The sequence below is a fragment of the Lissotriton helveticus genome, chromosome 7 (assembly GCF_964261635.1).
Source record: "Lissotriton helveticus chromosome 7, aLisHel1.1, whole genome shotgun sequence".
Lineage (NCBI taxonomy): Eukaryota > Metazoa > Chordata > Amphibia > Caudata > Salamandridae > Lissotriton > Lissotriton helveticus.
The window spans coordinates 1,061,079,148-1,061,099,754 of NC_136068.1; the positions used below are offsets into that span (position 1 = coordinate 1,061,079,148).

General features: G+C 51.2%; 1 protein-coding gene across 3 annotated transcripts in view; it reads right to left on the reverse strand.

The window, feature by feature from the left end:
* The window catches only part of CYTH1 (cytohesin 1), an 836,242-nt gene that overhangs the window by 88,427 nt on the left and 727,208 nt on the right, over nt 1-20,607 (reverse strand). The gene's annotated exons all lie outside the window — the stretch shown is intronic.

Genomic DNA, 20,607 nt, shown 5'->3' on the forward strand with positions numbered 1-20,607 from the left:
ATCCCCGTCGGAACTAGTAGTCCCTACCCTAGGCAAAGAAGGGAGGCAAAAGTTTGCTCCTGAAAAAAATTGCCCAGTGAGTCACATAGTTTCTGGGATTCAGATGAGGGCTGGTAAAATGCCCGTGGGTAGTAAAGTCATGAACTATATTAAAAAGAACTTTAGGGGAGTTTCCAGACTGTATAATTTTATTAATGATAGAATTACGCCTTGCAAGCTTAATATTAAGATGGTAGCAAGACGGGGCTTGTTTAGAAATATACCTATCTTGAGGCATTTTGCTTCTACGCCAGCACCTCTCTAGGTTCTTACACCTTGATTTTTCCAGATTTAGCTCAGAGGAGAAGTCCAGCAATAAATAAAAATGCCTTTCAATTCTATATCTAACTTGTCTCACTTGCAGGTGAGAAAGACAGGTCAAACATCGGACTGCTTTATTATTTTAAAATGGTGATTGGTGTTTATCTTTCTTTCTCTGACTGCAAAGAAAACGTAGTTTATAAAGTGATTAATGGGATAATGTAGTGTAGGAGGTAGGATCCTTCTGCATGTTAACCCCCACTTTTTGCCTGGTGCAAAGTTGTATTATGACTAGTCTGACTGAGATCCTGCTAATCAGGACCACAGTCTACCTGCTTTCTCCCTAAATTGTTGTGTTGAGTACTTGGGTACATTCCAGATTGTATACTGGGGTACCCCTATCAGCCCCTAGTATATGGTATTATGGTACTAAGGTACCCAGGGCTTAGGAACCCCATAGGTCTCCCATGAACTGAAGCATGAATTGTGCCACCCATGGGAGACTATGCAAAATGGATCTAAAGGCCTGCCATTGCATCCTGTGTAAGTTGGTACTTGCACCACTTACTTAAGGTATAGGTTTCCTATATCTAAGGTTCACTGCAATTAAAACCTATAAGTCACCCCTATGGCAGATCTTTGCAATCCTGTGGGTAGGGTGCTTGGTTCTAAGTGAGAGGGTGCCCCTGCATAAGCAGGACACCACTTCAGCCTACGGAGTCCATTCACCCGGGTTGTCAGTGAAGCAGCCATATACTATATAGAAGGGCACCACATAATTACAAGATGAACATCTCGAAAATGGCTGCAACGAATTCTATCATATTTGGTATCAAACATGTTGAAATCATACCCCACACCGTTAACGGTGTGTGAGGTATGATTCCAAGCACTGGAAGAGTCCGCCGTTAGGCTCCCAGTGTTCCCGGTACCAGCCTTCTCGACCTGGACAGCACAAAATGGTTGCTGCTGACCAGAGCCACATTTCTGCCCTCCTGCTGCGGAGCCAAGCTTGAGCACAGTAAGGTGGAAAGATAGGCATCCTGTCACAGGTAGGTGGTCACCTGTGACAAGATGCCTATTGTTCCACCTTACTGTGCTCGAAGTCATTTGTTTGTAATTTTGAAGCGTGCTGGAAAAAGATTTTTAAAGGATCAAAACAAATCATGACACTTAGCTGATGAAACAAAGAACAAGGGAGGAAGAAAGAGGTTAGATTTGCTGTGGACTCAACCTCCTTTTTAACTCGAGAAAAAACAAAGAAAGTCCACCAGTACATCAAGAAATGACTATCCTTCCAGTAGTTGCTTCTTGTTTGTCAAGGAAAACGACTAGTTTTCTTAAAATAACCCTCACCCACCAAGAGGTCCCTTGTTGGTATGCTTCATCATCAGGTTCTTCCCGCCCCGCTATGGGATGGGGCATGCTATGACCGACTGAGACGTTGGAGCACTTTTGTGAGTGATTACTAAGTATTATTGTGAGAGTGGAAGGGTCAAGGAAAGTTGTGAGTTAAAAAGTACCTGGCTACGTGGAACCTAGACTTTATTACTTCCTGTGGCTGGTATTGTTAAAAATGGGGAGAGGAGAAAGTACACTATAATGAGTGGTTTTCTCCCTGGTCTATATGTTTCAAGCCTTCTCCTAGGCTTTTCTTCAGGGCCAAAGTGACTGATCCCTTTGACCACTCCTTAATAACCTATTTGGTCTCACTGATAACTATCAAGGGGAAATGTATATATAGACACGCATAAATACAATACCTTATCTGTATATTCCTTCTAAGCAATCTGGAAAGATAGAGCAAAACATGACATTAAATCAAATTACACTAAGGAAACCACATCACTAAACTTGTGGAAGGCAAATAGAAGTGATATATTTTTCACTCGTGCACAACTGCTCGTTATTGTAATATGTGAGTGCGATGCTGCCCTTCTTTTAAAACAAACGAACAAAACAATTCAGTTAACAAAAATCACACACTCTATATGAGGTTCATTTGTTTAGATCAATAGAACGACTCCTAATGCTCTCAATGTGTTTAGCTATGTAAACAAAAGAGTGACTCGATGTGTCTGGCTACACAAAATATGATGGTAAATTAGAAAAAACGTACATGTTGGGTGCCTAATAAGGGCCCCCAGAGCTTTTCACGGGAGGAGAGGGACACTTGAAGTCACACACTGCATGAAAAACAAGCATTTGCAATGCAATAGGTCTCGCATTTACAAGAGTTTGAGCTATTGGCATTGTAAATGGTAATGCATTTTTATTTACGTGTTGGTTTTCAAAACTTAAACAAAATAAAAGTCATTGTCATTTACAATGCCAATAGCTTAAACTCTCGCAAATGCTTGTTTGGACTGGATGTGGTTTTCAGTGCAGGCATTGTGAAAAAGGATGCACACTAGTGGGGTCACGTGTGAAGCCTTAAATGTACATTGGGGGGGGGTGCTCAAGATCCGCAGAGGTCGGCAGATGTAAAGTGCAGTGGGACAGAGAGCTGCTGAGGGGGTGGGGGGAAATGTGCCTGCGGGAGATAACGGGGAGCTCTGTGGTGAGGGGAGGACTCGCTGGAGGCTAGTCTCGCTGCAGAGTTGTCACTCCGGGTTTTGCTGGGGTGAGAGCAGCTTAGAACACAGTCTTGTCTCTCTCCGCAGTGACCAAAACTCTCAAGTGCGGTGTCACTGGCGTGAGAGGGCATCAATTCACTGCAGTGTGGGCAGCAAAGAGTAATTACAGTGCAGTGAAGGCTGCTCGCAGTGTGGCACTGATGCAACGGTAAGCGCACCCAGTGAGCTGCAGTAAGAGACAGCATCCTGTGCGCTCTGACTGCAGTAATGGCATCACTAAAGTAAAGACTGCTGTCACTGTCCAGAGACTACAGAAAGGGCTCGACATGTGATGGACTAGTGTAAGTGCAGCTCTCGGTGTGATGTCCCTGCAGTAAGGCACAACATCCTGTGCACAGTGACTGTATCAGGGGCTAGCTCCCAGTGTGATGGGCCACCTCCCAGTGTGATGGGCCTCGAGTGAGCACAGCTGGCAGTGTGCTCGTGTTGCAGTAAAAGCAAGCTCCTGGTAGAATATTTCCGGGGTAAGACTAGCTCCAAGTGTGGGTTACCAGCACGCAGTGTGACGTCACAGCATTAAAGGCTAGCTCCCTTGCACGGTCATTGCAGTATGGAGACAGTCTGGTGCAGGTCACATTGTAAAGAAACAGTGCAGTCAAAGAGGTAAGAGATGCTAACGTGCCGTCACTGCATCGGGGAGGGAGGGTCTGTTTTCATTCTAATGCCACTGACCTAATGCCAAGTCATGGGGGATGCGATAACTCCGTCTATGTCTGAAGATGGCTCTGTCCCTCCCTCGCCCCATTGTGTACATGCTGGAGTCTCCCTCGAGAAGCTACGAGACCCTTATAAAACGAGCCGACGTATAATATACCTTCAATGGTGAGAGACCATGTATTCCCGTCACCCAGAATGATAGGTCCACCCCTCACTGCTGTTGACTCCAGATTGGTGACGTCGGGAGTAATTACTCACGCCAGACGCGATTCTTACACGGGACCTAACGGCAACACATAGATGAATGTTTCATAGATGGAACCATAAGTCCATAATCTTTCTCACAGTTTAACATTTAGTTTGTGAGGACGTGACCTGGCTGAATTTTTCCCTCTACCCTCCTGGTAAATGTGTGCTTGGGTGACCCCTGTCGCACCTTTCACAAACGGAAAATATTAAAGAAGTCGGTGACCTAATCCGGGAAACCTTTACAACCCTTGCTTTTAGGCATCCCTGCGTCTGGCTACGGATCATGGTTAAGAGAGGATATTCATTCACGGCCATGCATTATTTCCCTCAGTGAATTGTGCCATACCTTCACAAGAGCTCCCTTGAGCCCTGCTTCCTTAGCAGCGCGCGCAGTGCTCGTCCTCAACAGTCACCTCGTGCATGCGCATGCCATTCTGCATAAATTGCCGAGCAAAGTTTTATTAACTGGGTGCACAAGCTCAATGCCTTTCGATAAACGTAGGTGACTGTCGATGGCTTTGACCCAACACAGCTTTTGAACAGTGTGCTTTTTGTTATTTTGACTTGTGCTGTGCTATTTTATTATGTTTAATTTTGCTCTGAATTACTTTAACAATGTCAACACAAGAAGCTGCATTGCCAGCTAAAAGCACCACAATCATTTGAAGTACATTGCCAAACAACAATTCACCACAGCGTAAGGTGGTAAACCAGCACTCCGATTTTTAACTATTTAATAAGCAATTCAGCCCAAAACTATGGTAGAATAATCCTTCCAGTGCCCTTTTTATATGGTAATGCCCATAGTGAGGAATGTTGCCGTTGTAATTGATATAAAATTTACATAATTTATTTTTACATAACCGTGTACTTAAAAGTATACAGATATTAGAGGCATCTTTTAACTAACTGCCTCGTGCATTGCGATGTATTTTAAAATGTACAGAAACCAGACCTAAATTGAGCTGGGCAAATTATTTCGAAGTAAATAACTACACATCTATCTGTTTAAAATGAAACATGGGAAGCAACAAATACGAAGAAATATATTATTGAGCATAACGCCGTATATGTAGCATACTGCCAAGCTTATAAAACAGCTTTCCGTATCTGAAAGCACAATTTAACAAGGGACGCCCAGCACAGGTTTAGCCGAAGCGAAAGCGCACGACCTCACGGGAACACACCCGCAGTCCTTACGCACTGCGCATGCGTGCGGCCAACTTTGCCTGGGGCATGGAGCGCACGGCAGTGTCCGCGGCTCCCGTGTGCTGAGGGAGCCATGCGTTTTCTGAGCCTGTAGCAGTGTCCGGGGCTCCCGTTAGCTGAGGGAGCCCCGCATTTTCGGAGCCTGTACCAGAAAGAGCCCGGTGAGTGGAGGGGTGCATGTTTGTGTGTGTGCGCGTGTCTGCATATGTCTGCGTGTGTGTGTGTGCGTGCGTGTGTCTGCCTGTGTGTGTGTGCGTGTGTCTGTGTGTTCCTGTCTGTTTGTGTGTGTGCGTCCATATCCATTGTGTGTGTGTGTGAACAGCCTGCCGAAATCGTAGCGCGTGTTCACGCGCGCGACCTGATCCGATTCCGGCAGACTGCGTGCGCGTGCCAGTCTCTTGTCCTCTCCTCTTTAGTCCTTGAAAGCAGAAACGATCACTATAGGTTCGCTTTGCGACAGCAGGGCTTCGCCCTGCAATCGCAGGCGCGAGACCTAATGATCGAGACATCAGGTTAAAAAAAGAGTTTAAATGATGCCTTTTTCGGGAAATGCTCGTTGCCCAAGGGAAACGGCTGTGCCGTACTTTCAACATGAAAGCTGCACCCTCACTCTTACATGCCTACCCGTGGCTCCGATGAACACTGTTTGGTTTCTGTCGCCCGGTTAAGTAACCAGCGACTTTCTGCTTGCGTTCGCATGTACTCAGACACTGGAACGCTAACCTTTCAAAATGTCCGCCCAATGATGGCACTACTTCCTGGTTTATTTTTCGGCAAATGTGGGTTTGAGCCTGGCCTCGGGGAAGTTGATAGATATGTGGGCCTGGTTTTTAGAAAAACAAATTGGACATGATAAGAATTTTTTGCAAATGATAAGTTTTGAAAGATGTTTAATTACACACAGAGGGCGGCAATTTGATTACACGTATAGGTTTCGAAAGTAAATGCGCTGTGAACCGTATTATGTGTATCGGTGTAGGTTAATTTGTAACTTTTTCCTATTACTATGTTTTTATTATTACAACAGCCAGGTGTGATATATTATTGACCACACCGTGATACAATAACAGGTACATTTCCTGTTGGTACATGGTGAATGGGATACAGTCATGGCCAAACACCCAGAGCTGTTCCTTCTCAAAAAATAGGGACTCTTTGTTCACTTGTTCTATGACAGTCCATCGTTTCCTTAGTGTAATTTGAGTCCATCGTAAGTCCTGTATAGTGTGGGTCTCCTCCATGTACTGTGACATTTTTGTTGTAGCTTTTTTGCACCTGATGATACTCCTGTGTTCAAATATGCATGTTATTATTGTGCGTGTGGTCATGCCGATGTAATGGAGTCAATTTGGTTTCCGTCTTGGGCGTTCCACGATGGCTCAATGCCTCAATCTCGCACGGATACTGAGTTAATACACAGTTGCTTGCCCAGGTACTGTATACCTTGCCTTCATGGACCTGTACTCAGCTTTTGACTGTGTGAACAGGGTCACACTGTGGCAGCCCATGAGGGCAATGGGGGTAGAGAATAGCTTAGTCAACTTCCTGGAAGACCTGCATAGGTCATCCAAGGCCAATGTTAGGTTCTCGCAGGACCTCAAGGTTACCAGGGACCTGGACATCAAAAGGGGAGTTAGACAGGGATGCATAATGGCCCCATTCTTATTTAACTAATATATAAATGTATTGAACAAAGTCTTAAGTAACCTGGAGGTAGATTTCCCATATGTAGGCCGATGTGGACTTCCTGTTCTACTGTATGCGGACAATGCCGTCCTCATAGAGAGGATGGCATTAGTCCTCCAAACATTACTGGAGGCTTTTTCTAGCTTTATGTCTGATCGGGATCTGGCCATCAACCACACAAAATCGTATGTTATGCAAGTGGGATTGCACCCAAAAAAAAGCTTCCAATTTAGGGTTGGCTCTTCCCCCATCCCCCGTACGAATGTTTTCTCATATCTAGGGGTTTTCTTGAATGACCAGTTACAATGGGGACCCCAAATTACCAAGAACAGGGGGGCCATGATTAGGGCTAATGTGCAATTTTGCCACAAAGATAGGGAGGAAACCAATAGGGGCCATGTTAAAGGTATATCAGGCTAAAAGCCTGGCTATAGCCAGTTACTGGAGTGAAATCTGGGGTCACACAATGGTGAGCCCCTTACAGGTGGCAGAGAACACATTCTTAAAGCGCCTGATGTGCGCCCCACAAAGCTTTTCTAATTTGTCAGCCCACGAAGAACTAGGGGTTCCGTTTTTGTGTGATACTCTAGCCTCGCGCCCTATCGTATTTTGGTTAAAATGCTGGCTGAATCCCGAGTTAAATCTTACTCACACTATAATAGGGAGTGTTTGGTTATGGATGAAGCACTTCAAATTCCATGACTTAATTATATCAAAAGAAGCCTGGAAGAGATAGGACGCGTAGAGCTATTTCATTTTTTTTTGTCAACTCCGTTTATTGGCATTTTTTATTTTCATCATTTCATTGGGTGCACCATTTACATTTAGATAATTCTTCAACTTTGTCTGGGTGCCAGTGCACTGCCAGTGCGGTGAGCCAATAAGGCGCTACTACAGGTACACCTATATGGCATGTGACTGAGTCTTGGGCACCCAGGCATGTCCGCAGCATACAAGAGTCAGTGCGTCCCATTTCCGAGTAGAGAGACAAGTCTTACATATCTAACTCAGTTGCAATCAAAACATTTGCAAGAAAATAAGAACATCAAAATACGGCATTGTCACCAGGATTCAGCACAAAATGCCCCTTCAGTCCCACTCCCGAGGCCAGCCTCCCTCTCCCTTTTTTCCCATGTTGTTCGTCCCTTTTCTTTGTCTTACCGACTCTCCTCACCCCCTAATCATGTGTGTGTATCTCCATTCTTATGACACCCTCTCCACAATCCCATGTTGGGCACCAGCCTATGTGTCAGTGGTGTCGTTCGCTGAGCATCCCTCTCCTCTACTATCCACCATGTCTACTGTGTCCCCTACCGCCCTCTCAGCCGTGTTAGCCCCTGCCGCCTGCAGGGCGTTAAGCATGCCCTCCCAGCACTCCGCCATGGGCTCCCTGCGGAGCTCCACTGTTTCCTCCGTCCTAATGGCAGCCCACTCTGCTCGGGCCCACGACAGGAGGGACATGGTCCATGCCTGCACACTGGGCAAGTCACTTGCCTTCCATCTCCTTGTGAGGAGCCGCACCGCTGTTACCATCCCAAGATCCAGAAAGTGGGACGACGCCTTGTCCTTAGGTGACCGCTTAAAGTGATGCAAAAGAAATTCAGGCCAGTTACAGGGGATTGTGCGGCCAGTGCATTGTGCGAGCAGGGCACTGATGTCTCTCCAGTAGGTGCCAAGCCCTGGGCAGTGCCACAGAAGGTGAAGACGATCCGCATTCAGCTCGCCACACCGGGGGCAAGACGCATCCGCCCAGTGAAAGTATTTATTTATTAAGCCGGGGGTGAGATAGGCCCTGTGAACTATATATACCTGGATCTGGCGAAAGCGCATGTTTCTGGGGATGCGCATCGGGCTTTTAAGTATCTTCTCCCATTCTTTGTCAGCCAACGTGCGTCCCATATCCCGCTCCCACTTTCCACGGAGAGGGGTCAGATCCAGCTCCGTGTGTATCCGCAGGGATGCGGCAAACCATTTAATTAGATGTCTGCCTCTGCCTGTGACATGCAGGTATAGCATTGTCAAGTGCTGCGTCGGCTCGCCCCATTCAGCCGTCATTCGGGCCGTGAGGGATCTGTGCATTTAGAACCCCCCGGGAGGTAGCCCAGCCTCCGCGACCAGCGTCTCAAAGCGGATCAAAGCTCCGTCTCGGTACAGGTCGCCTAACTTCTGAACATCCGCCTCCTGCCACTGCTCTAGCATGTGGCGTGTGAGTACACCCTCGCCCCTTGGCGAGCCCTCCAGTGGCACCGCAGGCGCATATGGGAGCACTTTCCTTGTGAGGTACAGCGCCCTGTGGAAGCATTTGTACGCCACCCTTAGCAGTAGCAGGGTGGGGTGTGCCCTGGCCGCTAACGGGTGGAATAGCGTGGTGATCCTCTCCAGGGTGTAGGGCGGCTCGCTCGTGGCAGTGTCCTCTCTCCCCCTGTCCGCTAACCAGCGGGCAATCCACTGGAGCTGCGCTGCCAGATAGTAGTGCTCAAAGCAGGGGGCGGCTAGGCCACTTTTGTCTGTAGGTAGGAACAGTTTCCCGAGGGCCAGGCGGTGTCGGGATGCGCCCCAGATAAAGTCGCGTAGGATCCTGTTAAGTTTGGAGAAGAAAGATGTGGGCACAAACAAAGGCAGATTCGCGAAATAGTATAGAAGGTGAGGGAGCATCACCATTTTGGCCAGGGCCACTCTGCCTGTGGGCGTCAGGGGGAGTGTGGACCAGAAGCCTATCTGTGCCTTGAGCGCCGTCACCGCTCTTCCCAGGTTCCCGTCTGTGAGAACTTGGCCTGGTATATGATGTTCACTATTCTAGTGAGCACCTTGCACCAGTCCAAACAACCCTTATGGTGATGGTTGTAAGTCAACCTTATAGACCAGCTATCCTAGTGGTAGCGTGGACAGAACAGTCTTAGGCTAAAAGACTCTTGAGGGCGTGTAAAGCCAGCTGTTTCACCATATGTAACTCCTTGAATACCAAATGAAAGGACACCACACAGGATATATATCAAATATATATGTATTTATTTACTAACACTCCTCTGAACTCTTTATGAAATCAGAGGCCAAAGCACATAACAAGTTACTCTTAGAAATACTTTAAATAGCACAATTTACAGTTAGGCCCTAGGGGCGCGTAAAACCATATACTAAGTAAGTGGTATAAGAACCACGACTCGGGAAAAGGAAAGGCCTAGGGCCTAGAGGATCACTGGGGCTATACTATCTGACCCTTAGGTTAGGAGTAGGAGGCCCACAGGCGGCGAGTGCAGAGTCAGTACTCTCACGCGAGAGTCAATAGAAAGTCAATGGGAATTTAAAAAGGTAAGTAATGAAGTTTTAGGACACTTCCGGTCTAACTAGGATTACACAACTAGCAAAACTGGACACAAGGATAGTCAATCCCTACAGGAGCACCGAAGTACTCACGTTACCTCACCCACAGGCTGCGGGTGCATAGGTGTCAAAGTGTGTCGGGTTTTCTCGTTGATTCCTATGGAGCCTTGGAAGAAGATGCTGCAGGCGACCAGGAGGAAGATGTCCCGGTAGATCCAAGGGTGGATCGGAGTTGAAGGAGACCTGAAAGCAGAGGGGAGAGAGTCTAGGTCACTAGCCAGTGACCGGTTGGAACCAGGAAGGAACCAGATGTCATCGAGGAGCAATCAGGTGCTGTCGCGAAGCTTGTCTTTGCAGCCACGCGGACGAGGAGGCGTCGAGGACGACCAGATGCTGGAGAGGAGCTGTCCCACGAAGGTTCTCGCAGATGGAGGGGTCGACTTCAAGATCGAAGCCAACAAGCCTAAGCAAAGGCAACCCACGCAGGATATACAAGGAGCTTCTGGTGCAGACCAGGAGTGTCTGAGGTACTTCACCTTTTCAGGGAAGCAAGTGCCAGTCTGGAGCAACCAGACCATCGATGGATTTTTAAAAGGATCGTCGTCACCCGGCTACTAGCTAACTGGCCAGCAACCGGGACAACGCGTCGAGCAGAACACAAGCAGAAGGGCCCCACGCAGATCTCGTGGAGTGTGGAGGGCTGGTCTTCGGTGCAGGTGGAGCTCGGTGTCGGGGTGTCTCAGTCCCCAGTGCACAGCTTCGAGGATGCCTCAGGAGCTGCGCTATTAGCAAGTTGAAGACCTTCCAAGTTTCCTGGTTCCACGGGTTCCGACGCCTTCCACGGGGCTCAGCTGTGCTGGAGTCGTGCAGTGGGGTCAGATGGGTCCAGGAGTCGAGGTCTTGTCAGGCTCTGTGCTCGAGTTCCGGCGGGAACAGGGACAATGCAAGCCGTCGAGTTGCTGGATGGTGCCTGGTTGCCCAGGGTGGTCACTCCTTGGCCACAAGGGAGATTCTTCAGTCTTCAGATCAGGTGAATGTCGAAGGGTCCAGAGTTTCGTTTCAAGTCGATTCCAGGATTAATCTCAAGTCTTCTGGGTCAGCTCCTACCTTTATACAACTAAAGGGGGCTGGTTTACTCACTAGGTCCCTCCTATGGGTGGGACCAGGAAGGGGGGTGGTTACACCCCCTTTCCTTTGTCCAGTTTCGCGCCAGAGCTGGGGCTGGAGAGCCCCAGCACCGGTTTGCACTGGACTATGCATGGAGCACCTAGTGTGCCCCAGACAGTGTCTCATTTTATTCAGCCCTCACTGTCCCAATACACAAAGTCCTGTCTGGGGTGGTGCTCGCACCTCTCCAGGCAGGAAACCTATTGTCCAAACCTCCGTGACTGGAAGGACTCCCAGCAGCAGGAGGTCAGACTTGTGTCTGTGGCAGCAGCGTCCATTTTGTGACGCTGGGGCTCTGGTTAACTTTAACCGGGATAGTCAGCAACAACATGTCTTCTCCCTCTCGAAGGGTGGAATGCTACCCCTGTCGCCAGAATTGGCGAGGGGGTAGTATTCCAAAGCGTATGACACCTTAAACGACATGTTTAGATAAAGCCAAACCAAAGTTAGAATTCAACAGCGAGGATTATAATGTACCTAAGAGTATATGGTATGGCGATATCATAGAACAGCTATAAGGACATGGTTCCGAAAGCTGCAGACAGGCTCAGCTCATGCTAGAGCACCATCTCACACATAACCAAGCACTCTGCCTCCAGGATTGTTAAGGCCTGCCATAGGAGTGACTTATAGGTTACTGTGTTTCTATATATAAGGGTAGATATAGGAATATTATACCTAAGCAAGGGGTGATTACACGACCTTGCCCCAGCTGAGTGATCAGCCAGTTGTGTCAGTTTGAGTGGCCAGCCAGGAGTGGCATAATACATGCTGCAGCCCCTGGTAGGCCTTGGTTACACCTATGCCCTGGGTACCTAGGGTACACTTCTACAGGGGCTGATAAGGTGAACCAATTCCCAATTGTGATTGTACCTAGGGTACATGGAGTCCATTTTACAGAGAGAGCAGATAGCCTGGGGTCCTGAATAGCAGGATCCCAGGCCAACTAAGTCGAAAACCAGCTAAACACTACGCAAAAAGTTGGGGGTAACCGTAGTCAGGTATCCACCTTCCTACACAACCCCCCCAAACGAAAGGAGATAAGGCTATCCTTGACCAGGTGAGCCTATATTCCCTAAGTGGCCATATAAGGAAGTACCTGCACTGGCATGGTTACCCCCTGTCTCATGGTCCACTAAGCAATCCCTCACCCTAAGGGTATCAGAGGGTCTCCACCATAAGGAATCTCTACCTGTGGTGTGTTTTGGCAAAGTAAAAGGCTGGTGTGGGAATGGAGTATTGAAGTGAGGCTCCACTAATGTTGGGCTCAGCTTCCTCCAATCACTATCCACCATATATGCCTTTCTTTCCATGACTGAGTTGCACTGTGCTCTCAGGGTCAACCTCTGGCTACCTAAAGCTGGAGGCTGGGTCCCTTCTGTTGGCTTACTTGAGGGACAGGTCAGGTTTGGGGCTTTTAGGTCCCAGGTTTGGCTGTGTCCAACAGTGTCCATCTGGGGGAGGTTCCTAACTAAATATAAGGGAGATCCCTCAGGAGTTTTTAAAACTTTCACCTTGCTAGGGCTGCTAGCTTTGGTGCCCCTAATCTGCTGATGGGAGAGTTCTTGTGGAGTACACTTCTACAGGGGCTGATAAGGTGACTCAATTCCCAATTGTGGATGTACCTAGCGTACATGGAGTCCATTGTACACAGAGAGCAGATAGCCTGGGGTCCTGAATAGCAGGATCCCAGGCCAACTAAGTCGAAAACCAGCTAAACACTAGGCAAAAAATTGGGGGTAACCATAGTCAGGTATCCACCTTCCTACACCGTCCATCAGGTCTGCCGGCCGGTAGGGTAGATCTGGATCCCCAGGTATTTAAACGTGTCCGCTTGCCATTGGACTCTCGTGCCCTGGAGGCTATACTCTGGGTCGGCAACCTCGCTGTTAAAGGCATAGAGGCATGACTTGCCTGCATTGATTCGGAGCCCCGAGAGATCAGCAAAGCGATTCAGTAGTGGGGCCAGCTGCTCCGGCATGCGGTCTACATCTCTGACAAAGACCAATAGGTCATCGGCATATAGAGATACTTGATGAACGCCGTCGCCTAGCGGGATTCCATCCACCAGGAGTTGTCTCATGGCCTCAGCTAAGGGTTCCATGGCTAGGGCGAAGAGCAGCGGTGACAGAGGACACCCCTGTCGGGTGCCCCTGCCCACCGCCACTTCCTCCGAGATGTACGGCCCCAGTCGGACGAGGACCACCGGGTTCCTATACAGGAGTCCCACCGTTTGCAGGAAGTTTCCTCCCAGTTCGTACGCTTCCAATACCGCCAGCATACAGCTGCACTCAAGGCAGTGAAGGCCCTTTCTAAGTCCAGCACCAGGCACCCCGCTCTGGGCCAGACCGCCGCCGCCTCTGTCGCTACTCGGAAATACCTCCTGAGATTCAGAGATGTGGACCTAGCTGGTACGAAACCATTTTGGTCCGGGTGGACTAAATGCGGAACCATCGGCGCCAGGCGCTCTGCAAGTATTTTGGCCAGTATCTTATAGTCCGTTTTAAGCATCACCAGCTCAGGGACATGGGGTCTCTGACGGGCTTAGGTAGAGACACCAAAAATGCTTCTCGCAGAGAGGACGGAAGATGGCCCTCGTCTATTGATGCCCTATACATCTGAAGGAGCTGAGGTGCTAGGATGTCCCTATTTGCCATGTAGTATTCGGCCGGCAGGCCGTCAGGCCCCGGCGTTTTTCCCGTCTCCAGCGCCTGGACCGCATCTCCCACCTCTTCTAACGTGAGCGGGGCATCTAGTTCTGCCCTCTGGGCTTCTGTGACAGCAGGTAGCGCGATCGACTCAAAAAATGCAGTCACCGCATATTCTTGACCAGTGCCTCGAGCTCTATACAGGTCCCGGTAGTGATCGGTAAGGGCCTGGTGAATTTTGCGCTGCGTATACTCACTGTCCCGTCCCCCGAGCGGATGGCACCAATCGGGACATTACGCTCTGTGGCCTGTATCAGCCAGGCCAGCAAACGGCCAGCTCTATCCGCCTTTGTATGCATCTTGGCAGTATGCGCTGCATAGTTGTGGCACCGCAGTCGCTCAAGTAGGACCGCATGCTCACCACGAAGCTCCCCAAGTATTAGCGCATGCCTTCCCGTTCCTCCCCCCTCCCGCTCGTACTGCAGAAGCTCAGACTCTATGCAGGTCAGGGACACGGTCACCTGCACGCGAATGTTCCATGTGGTTCCTATACAGTGCCCCTAGATAGTCGCGTTGTGGGCATCCCATTCCACCATAGGGTCACTCGCTGAATCCTCATTCTCCTCAAAGTAGGATAGGATGGCAGTGCCCAATGAAGACCTAAATTCGGCATCCTCCAGCGCAGCCGGCTGAAGTCGCCAAGTGGGCACCGGGGGTCTGTCCGCCGCCCAGCTAATCTGAAACCACAGGGGGTTGTGATCTGAGTGCGTCCTACCCAGGTATTCCGTCTTAGTCAAAAGAGGGAGCAGGGACTGGGAGCCTACTATTCTGTCCAGGCGGACATGGAGACCGTGCACCGCCGAGTAGTACGAGTATATTTTGTCTGTAGGGTGCTGCGCACGCCAAAGGTCGTGGATTTCCCAGTGCGCTAACCAGTCCTTGAGAGCTTGCGCTGCCGAGGCCGCTGCCACTGCACGAAGGGGCGGAAAAGAGCGGTCGATCTGCGTCTAGCACCATATTGTAGTCACCGCCTAATAGCCAGGGGAGGCCTGCATACCGCTGAAGAATGTGGTTTAAGGACGCCAGGAAGGCGGGTTGCTCCGTATTGGGGGCATAGATAGAACCCAACAGTATCTCCTGTCCATTGAGCCTCCCCCTCGCAAATGAGTACCTCCCCTCTGGATCTACCTGTGTGTCAGTGCATGCAAAGGGAACACCTGCCCTCACCCATATCAGTGTGCCTCGCACGTGCGCTGATAGGTTGTGCCATGAAGCTGCCCCCTCCATCGCCTGTGAAGCCTCTCCAATTCCACTCGGGACATGTGCGTCTCCCGAAGAAGCGCGATCCCCACCTGGTGGCGCTGCATGTATGCGAAAACAGAGTACCGACGCGACGGGGTGTGCATGCCGCGGATGTTCCAGGTCATGATGTTGGTGCACGCCATTTGTTGTGCTGTGGTGTGACCACCCGGGGAGTCAGAGGGTGCAGCTTGCGGGGTCGAGGGGCAGGCTCTCGTGTGGGGATCTCTAAGTGCCGCTTCTGAAACATGTGAACCAGAACTAACATTATAACTTTATGGGCATATTCCCAACGGGGAATGCGTCCAGACTAGGCAACGTGACTATGGTTCAATGTGTCGTGACCGCAATGTATGTGCGTGTGGGGGAACGCGCAGTCAGTGATGTTATCAGGTTACTCCCTCATCTAGGGCCCTTAGTGCTGCTGTGGTGTGGGTGATAAGTCACAGACAATGGATCGTACCGGGCTGGTGTGAGCCGCCCATGTAGACCACCCCGCATAGTAGTGATGAAACTTGTGTCCCAGAGGAAGGCGCCACTGTGTACCTGCGCTGTGCTAGCAGCTTCTAGTTCTAGTTTTGCACAACCACGTGGCTCCAGAGCCAGCATTAGTGCATGCCAGTATGTTACATTGGTCATAGAAAGGATACAATGGACCTTGCACTGAACACTGACAATACAGCAGTCTATCTCAGGTCCGCCATCAGTCACATTATGTAGTCCGCTGTTTGGTGTGTCACCACAGGCAGTATAGTGTCCTCCGACAGTACGGTGAGGATGATCCGCTAGCTCCGGTTCCGCTCTGTGGCCTATGGTCCGGGTCTCCGTGTCCAGTTACCGCTCCCAGTGTCGCGACCGCCTCCAGCGCCTCCTGCCACTCCTGTCGCATCTTCTCCAGACTGGGCGCGGATTGCCCTAGGCCTGCTCCTCGCCTAGCCCCTCTCTTCCTCCTCCTCCTCCTGGAGCGCTGTTCTTGCCATCGGTTGCGTCCACGTCCACTGCCCGGTCTCCTCTAGCCAGTCCCAGACTTCCGACGGAGCCTCAAAGAGGCGAGTGCCCTCCTTGGAGACCACACGCAGACGAGAGGGGAACAGCAATGAATAGGGCAGTTCTAGGTCCCGCAGCTGTTTCTTCACTGCCGTATAGGAGCCGCGCCTCTTTTGTACTGCTGCTGTGTAGTCCGAGAAAAGCATCACGTGACTGTTGCCTACCTGGAGGTCATTCATCTTCCGGGTTTCTCTGAGCACCATGTCTCGGTCTCTGTAGTTGAGGAGCTTGAAGAGAAACGGGCGGGGTCTAGCTCCCGGCCTCTGGGCTGTGCGTCCTTTCCACCACGATGTGCGGGGATAGTACTCTCTCGGCGCGCGCCTCTGTTCAGGTGGGCGCGGGGCGCAAACAGAAATGTCCTCCCAGACGCGCCCCCTGCGTCAGCAATACAGATGGGCCCCTTTGCTCCCAGCTCCGCAGTGTTGGCGCAGTCTCTCTGGCTGGCGCAACAGAGGGGTCGAGTGTTGTGGCCCAGGGATAGGGCGCTCTCGTTACATGGGCGCCTAAGATGGTGCCCAAGTCAAAATGGCGCCTCAACAGCACAGTCTGCACTCAGCCACTCCTTCCGTACCTTCTGCCTCCATCTTCCGCCTCCCTGCAGTGCCTCTCGGCCTTTTCCACGTCTCCCAGTGCCTCGCAGCCAGTAAATACCTGGCGCGCCGAATCCCGGGCACTCACCAGGGCCGAGCCTCCGTCCTACCGTCTGTATCCGGGGATCCGCAACACACCGCAAGGGCTCCAGCAATCTTCCGCAGCCGTCCCAACCGCACAGAAAGCTTCCGTTCCCCGCTCAGGTCAGAGGAGTGTGCTTCACCCCGCTGGTGCCAGCCCTCGGCCGAGTCCGCACCTCCGCCGCTCACCCTGGCCTGCCGCGATGCTGGTGAATGGCGGTGCACCTCTCGGCATCGAGAGCGGCTGCCGCAGGTCCTCTCCTCCCGACCTTTCTGGGCTTCGCCTGGTGCCTGGCCGCTTGTTCCGGGGCCGCCTCTGCTCACCCCCGGTGCACTCGGCTGTCCGCAGCGCCAATCAGGCTCCCTCCGCGGTCTTCACGAGAGCAGAGTCAGAGGCCCCTCTGCGCGCCGAGACCCGGCCAGGTTTTCGCGCCTCCGCAGCTCCTGCTGCTCGGCGGCCTGTTTCCCTCCACTGCGGCCTCGCCTCCTGGCTTTTGACCCACCGGTAAGCTCCTCAGATAATCCCGCAGCTGCTTCGCCCGGTATGGGGAAACTGGGACCACACTTTCAGGAGAATTGCAGGAGAAGTTAGGGCCTTGCGGACGGAGCTCTAGAGAGTTGCGTCAGCCATGTTGCTTGGCTGGCCACGCCCCCCGCGTAGAGCTATTTCATAAGCCTAAAACAATCACCAAGTAGGATGTGGAGTCAGTAAAGTTAGCCTACCTGACTTTAAAGAAACTGGATAGGGAAGAGCAGGAACTCAAGAAAGTAAGTGTCCGCAGGTTCATAATGCTCAAAACAACCCCATTTACGGAGCCTTACCTCCTGGGGTCCCTGTCCACACACGAGAAGTTCCTCTTAACCAGGTTCAGGATGAATCTGTTCCATCTTTTGCTGGCTAGACCGAAGGGCTGTCACAGAGGTCAAGTGTTAGCGTCCTGTGGCTGCGACGGTTTGTCTCCACAGGATTTGCTGCACTTTATGTTCTTCTGCAAATTTTACTCTGTTACACGGAAATATTTCGTGGTCCCTACCTTGAAAAAGTTGAATTTTAGAAAAGTTCGCCCAGCCCTCTTGTACTTACAACAATTGAATGATGATTGTTTGTTCTTTGTTGTGGGGTATTTAAAAACTATAATGAAATCAAGGGCTTGTATGGATGTATAATGTGGGGGCTGCTGGTCCACGGGCAATTTATAGTATGTTGACCTAGCTTTCTTTAAGGTGTAAAAGTAGGCTCATTTTTAACTATTATGATGTTTTATCGGGCTTCTGTTCCTTATGAATTAGTGGTTTTTGTATATCATGATACTTTTGGCACCTCGCACTTTATATCCAGTAGTACTTTTGAGTGGGCTTATTTTTTGTGGTGTTTTTTTCTATGTTTTAATCCTTCTATGTATTTTATTTGATTTGATTTGAATGGAGTGTGCATTATAGACAACACTTTTCGAGTTACAATTTGAAAAACGCCGGGGCGTGGCTTGGCGAGCCAAGATGGCGGTCGCACTCTGAGAGTGCTCCAGACCCCTATACAATCCGCCGACATCCTGAACCTCTGATATTCATCAGCCAAAGAAGCCACCGCTATCTTTAGAGAGTCTGCATCAGTGGCAGTCCGATACCCTGAATGGGAGCTCAGCGGAGTAGTGGAGATGCCAGACGACCACCAACGAAGTTCAGAGCCTGCGACCAAATGGAGCCTACCTGACCTGTGCTCGGGGGACCAGCTGGATGAAGACAGAGGCGTTCTAGGGGCTCCCCGCCGCATGAGGAGGACCTCGATCCCATGCCAGCAGGTGGGACGCATCGAAATCACCCGCTGTCCTGACACTCCTGTGGCATCTGAGAGAGACGAGGTGGCACCCGCGGACAGTCAAGGTGAGAAGGGGGCATCACAATCAGCAGAGAGGCTGCCACGCCATTTCCTGTGGCGGCGATAGTCCCTGACGAACGGACTCGGACCGGCTGCGGACTGCCGGTGAGGGCACTCGACCTGCGACCGGCAGGACGCTTCCGAGGGCCTGGTCGGGCCGCTGCCTGTGGTTGGAAGGCACAGCCTTCGGCGGTCAGAGCGCGCATTGCATGTGGGCGGCCTCCACCTCCTGGGCCCCAAACCACAGATGTGATTCTAGTCGGCTTGGAAAGGTGAAGCATCCCGGTGGCGGATATCGATGGCTGGAGGGCCTGCAGGCTTAATGGGGTCTCCCCCCCCCCCCCCCCCCCAGAAGGGGAGTCCCCCTGCGCCGGTAATCGACGGTGGGGTGGCCTCAAGGTATCCCGGAGTAATGAACACTCCACAGAGACTATTGAATCTCGCTGACGACCACCCGTGGGGGTCCTGAGCCCGTAACAAAATGGTGCCTTCCTGACCTGTGCCTGGGAGACTGGCTGGGTGAAGATGGAGGCGTGCCTGGAGCTCCCCGCCGCCTGACTGGTGTAATCTGAGCAGGACATCGATCCTGTGCCTGCGGGAAGCCCCGAAATCACCTCCTGGGACTCCTAAGGTGCCTGGGACGGGCAACTTAGCAGCCCTCGCGGATACTCAAGGTGAGGAGGGGGCATCACAATCAGCAGCGAGGTCGCTGCACTGTCTTCTGTGGCGGTGATAGCCCCTGACTGGGACCGGCTGCAAACTGTCAGTGAGGGCGCTCGACCTGCGACCGGCAGAATGCCTCACGAAGGCCCGGTGGGGCCGCAGCCTGTGGCTGGAGCGCATGCATTTAGGGGTCAGAGCACCCCATGCATGTGGGCGGGCTCCACCTACTGGGCCCCAAGCCATGAAGGTTATTCTTTTCAGCCCCGAGCAGCGAAGCCTCCTGCCGCCGGCGGCAGACATCAACGGCAGGAGGGTCTGCAGGCTTAACGGGGTCTTCCCCCCCTGGAAAGGTAATCCCCGTGCACCAGTATTGGACGGTGCGGTGGCCTCCAGGGACCCGGAAGCAATGAATACACCATAGAGACCATCTAACCCCAAAGACAGTGGCCGTTCCCGCAAGGGGCAGACTCCAATCAATCCACGCTTAGCGGACTGACATCCTCTACCCTGGGAGAGGGCCCCCCCTCCGGTGGAACCCAGCACCCCACATGAGCTTGCTTCTGTGTCCCGGGGATGACCAGACACCGTCAGGAGCATCTGGCGAACTACTCGCTGCAAATCGCTGCTGACTGAGAGCGGGGAGGGAGGCATTGAACCATGGAGTGAGGTGTGGGACAATTCCCACATGCACATGTGGGAATTGTGATTATACCATCTGTTATCTATACCGCCCTGAGGAAGCTCCCAATGTGGGAGAAAAACGCGTTGGCTGATATCTTGATCTGAATGGTCTTAAACATAAAACAATTTTTCAATACAGAAGTAACTGTTTGCATATACCTTTGGCTTCCTGAACTTTGTGAGCTGTGCACCCCTAACGTAGTGTAATTATCTTCTGACCCATAACTAACTTGTTCACACCTTAAGCTTTTGTTGACTGGGTGACAGATGCTTCATTTGGGAAAGTATGGGGTGGGAGATGGTTGGGGTTTTCAACTGGGAACGTTCTCCCAGCCATTAGTTATGTTATTTTGTTCTACGGTAACACAGTGCAACACATTCAAGATCGCCCTTGAGCAGCCCAAGCCGTGAATCTGAGCAGGGCCGGACTGGGACCAAAACCGGCCCTGGCAAAGTGCTCGGCCGGCCCCCCCGCCCCCCGGGCAGGGAGGGGGGCG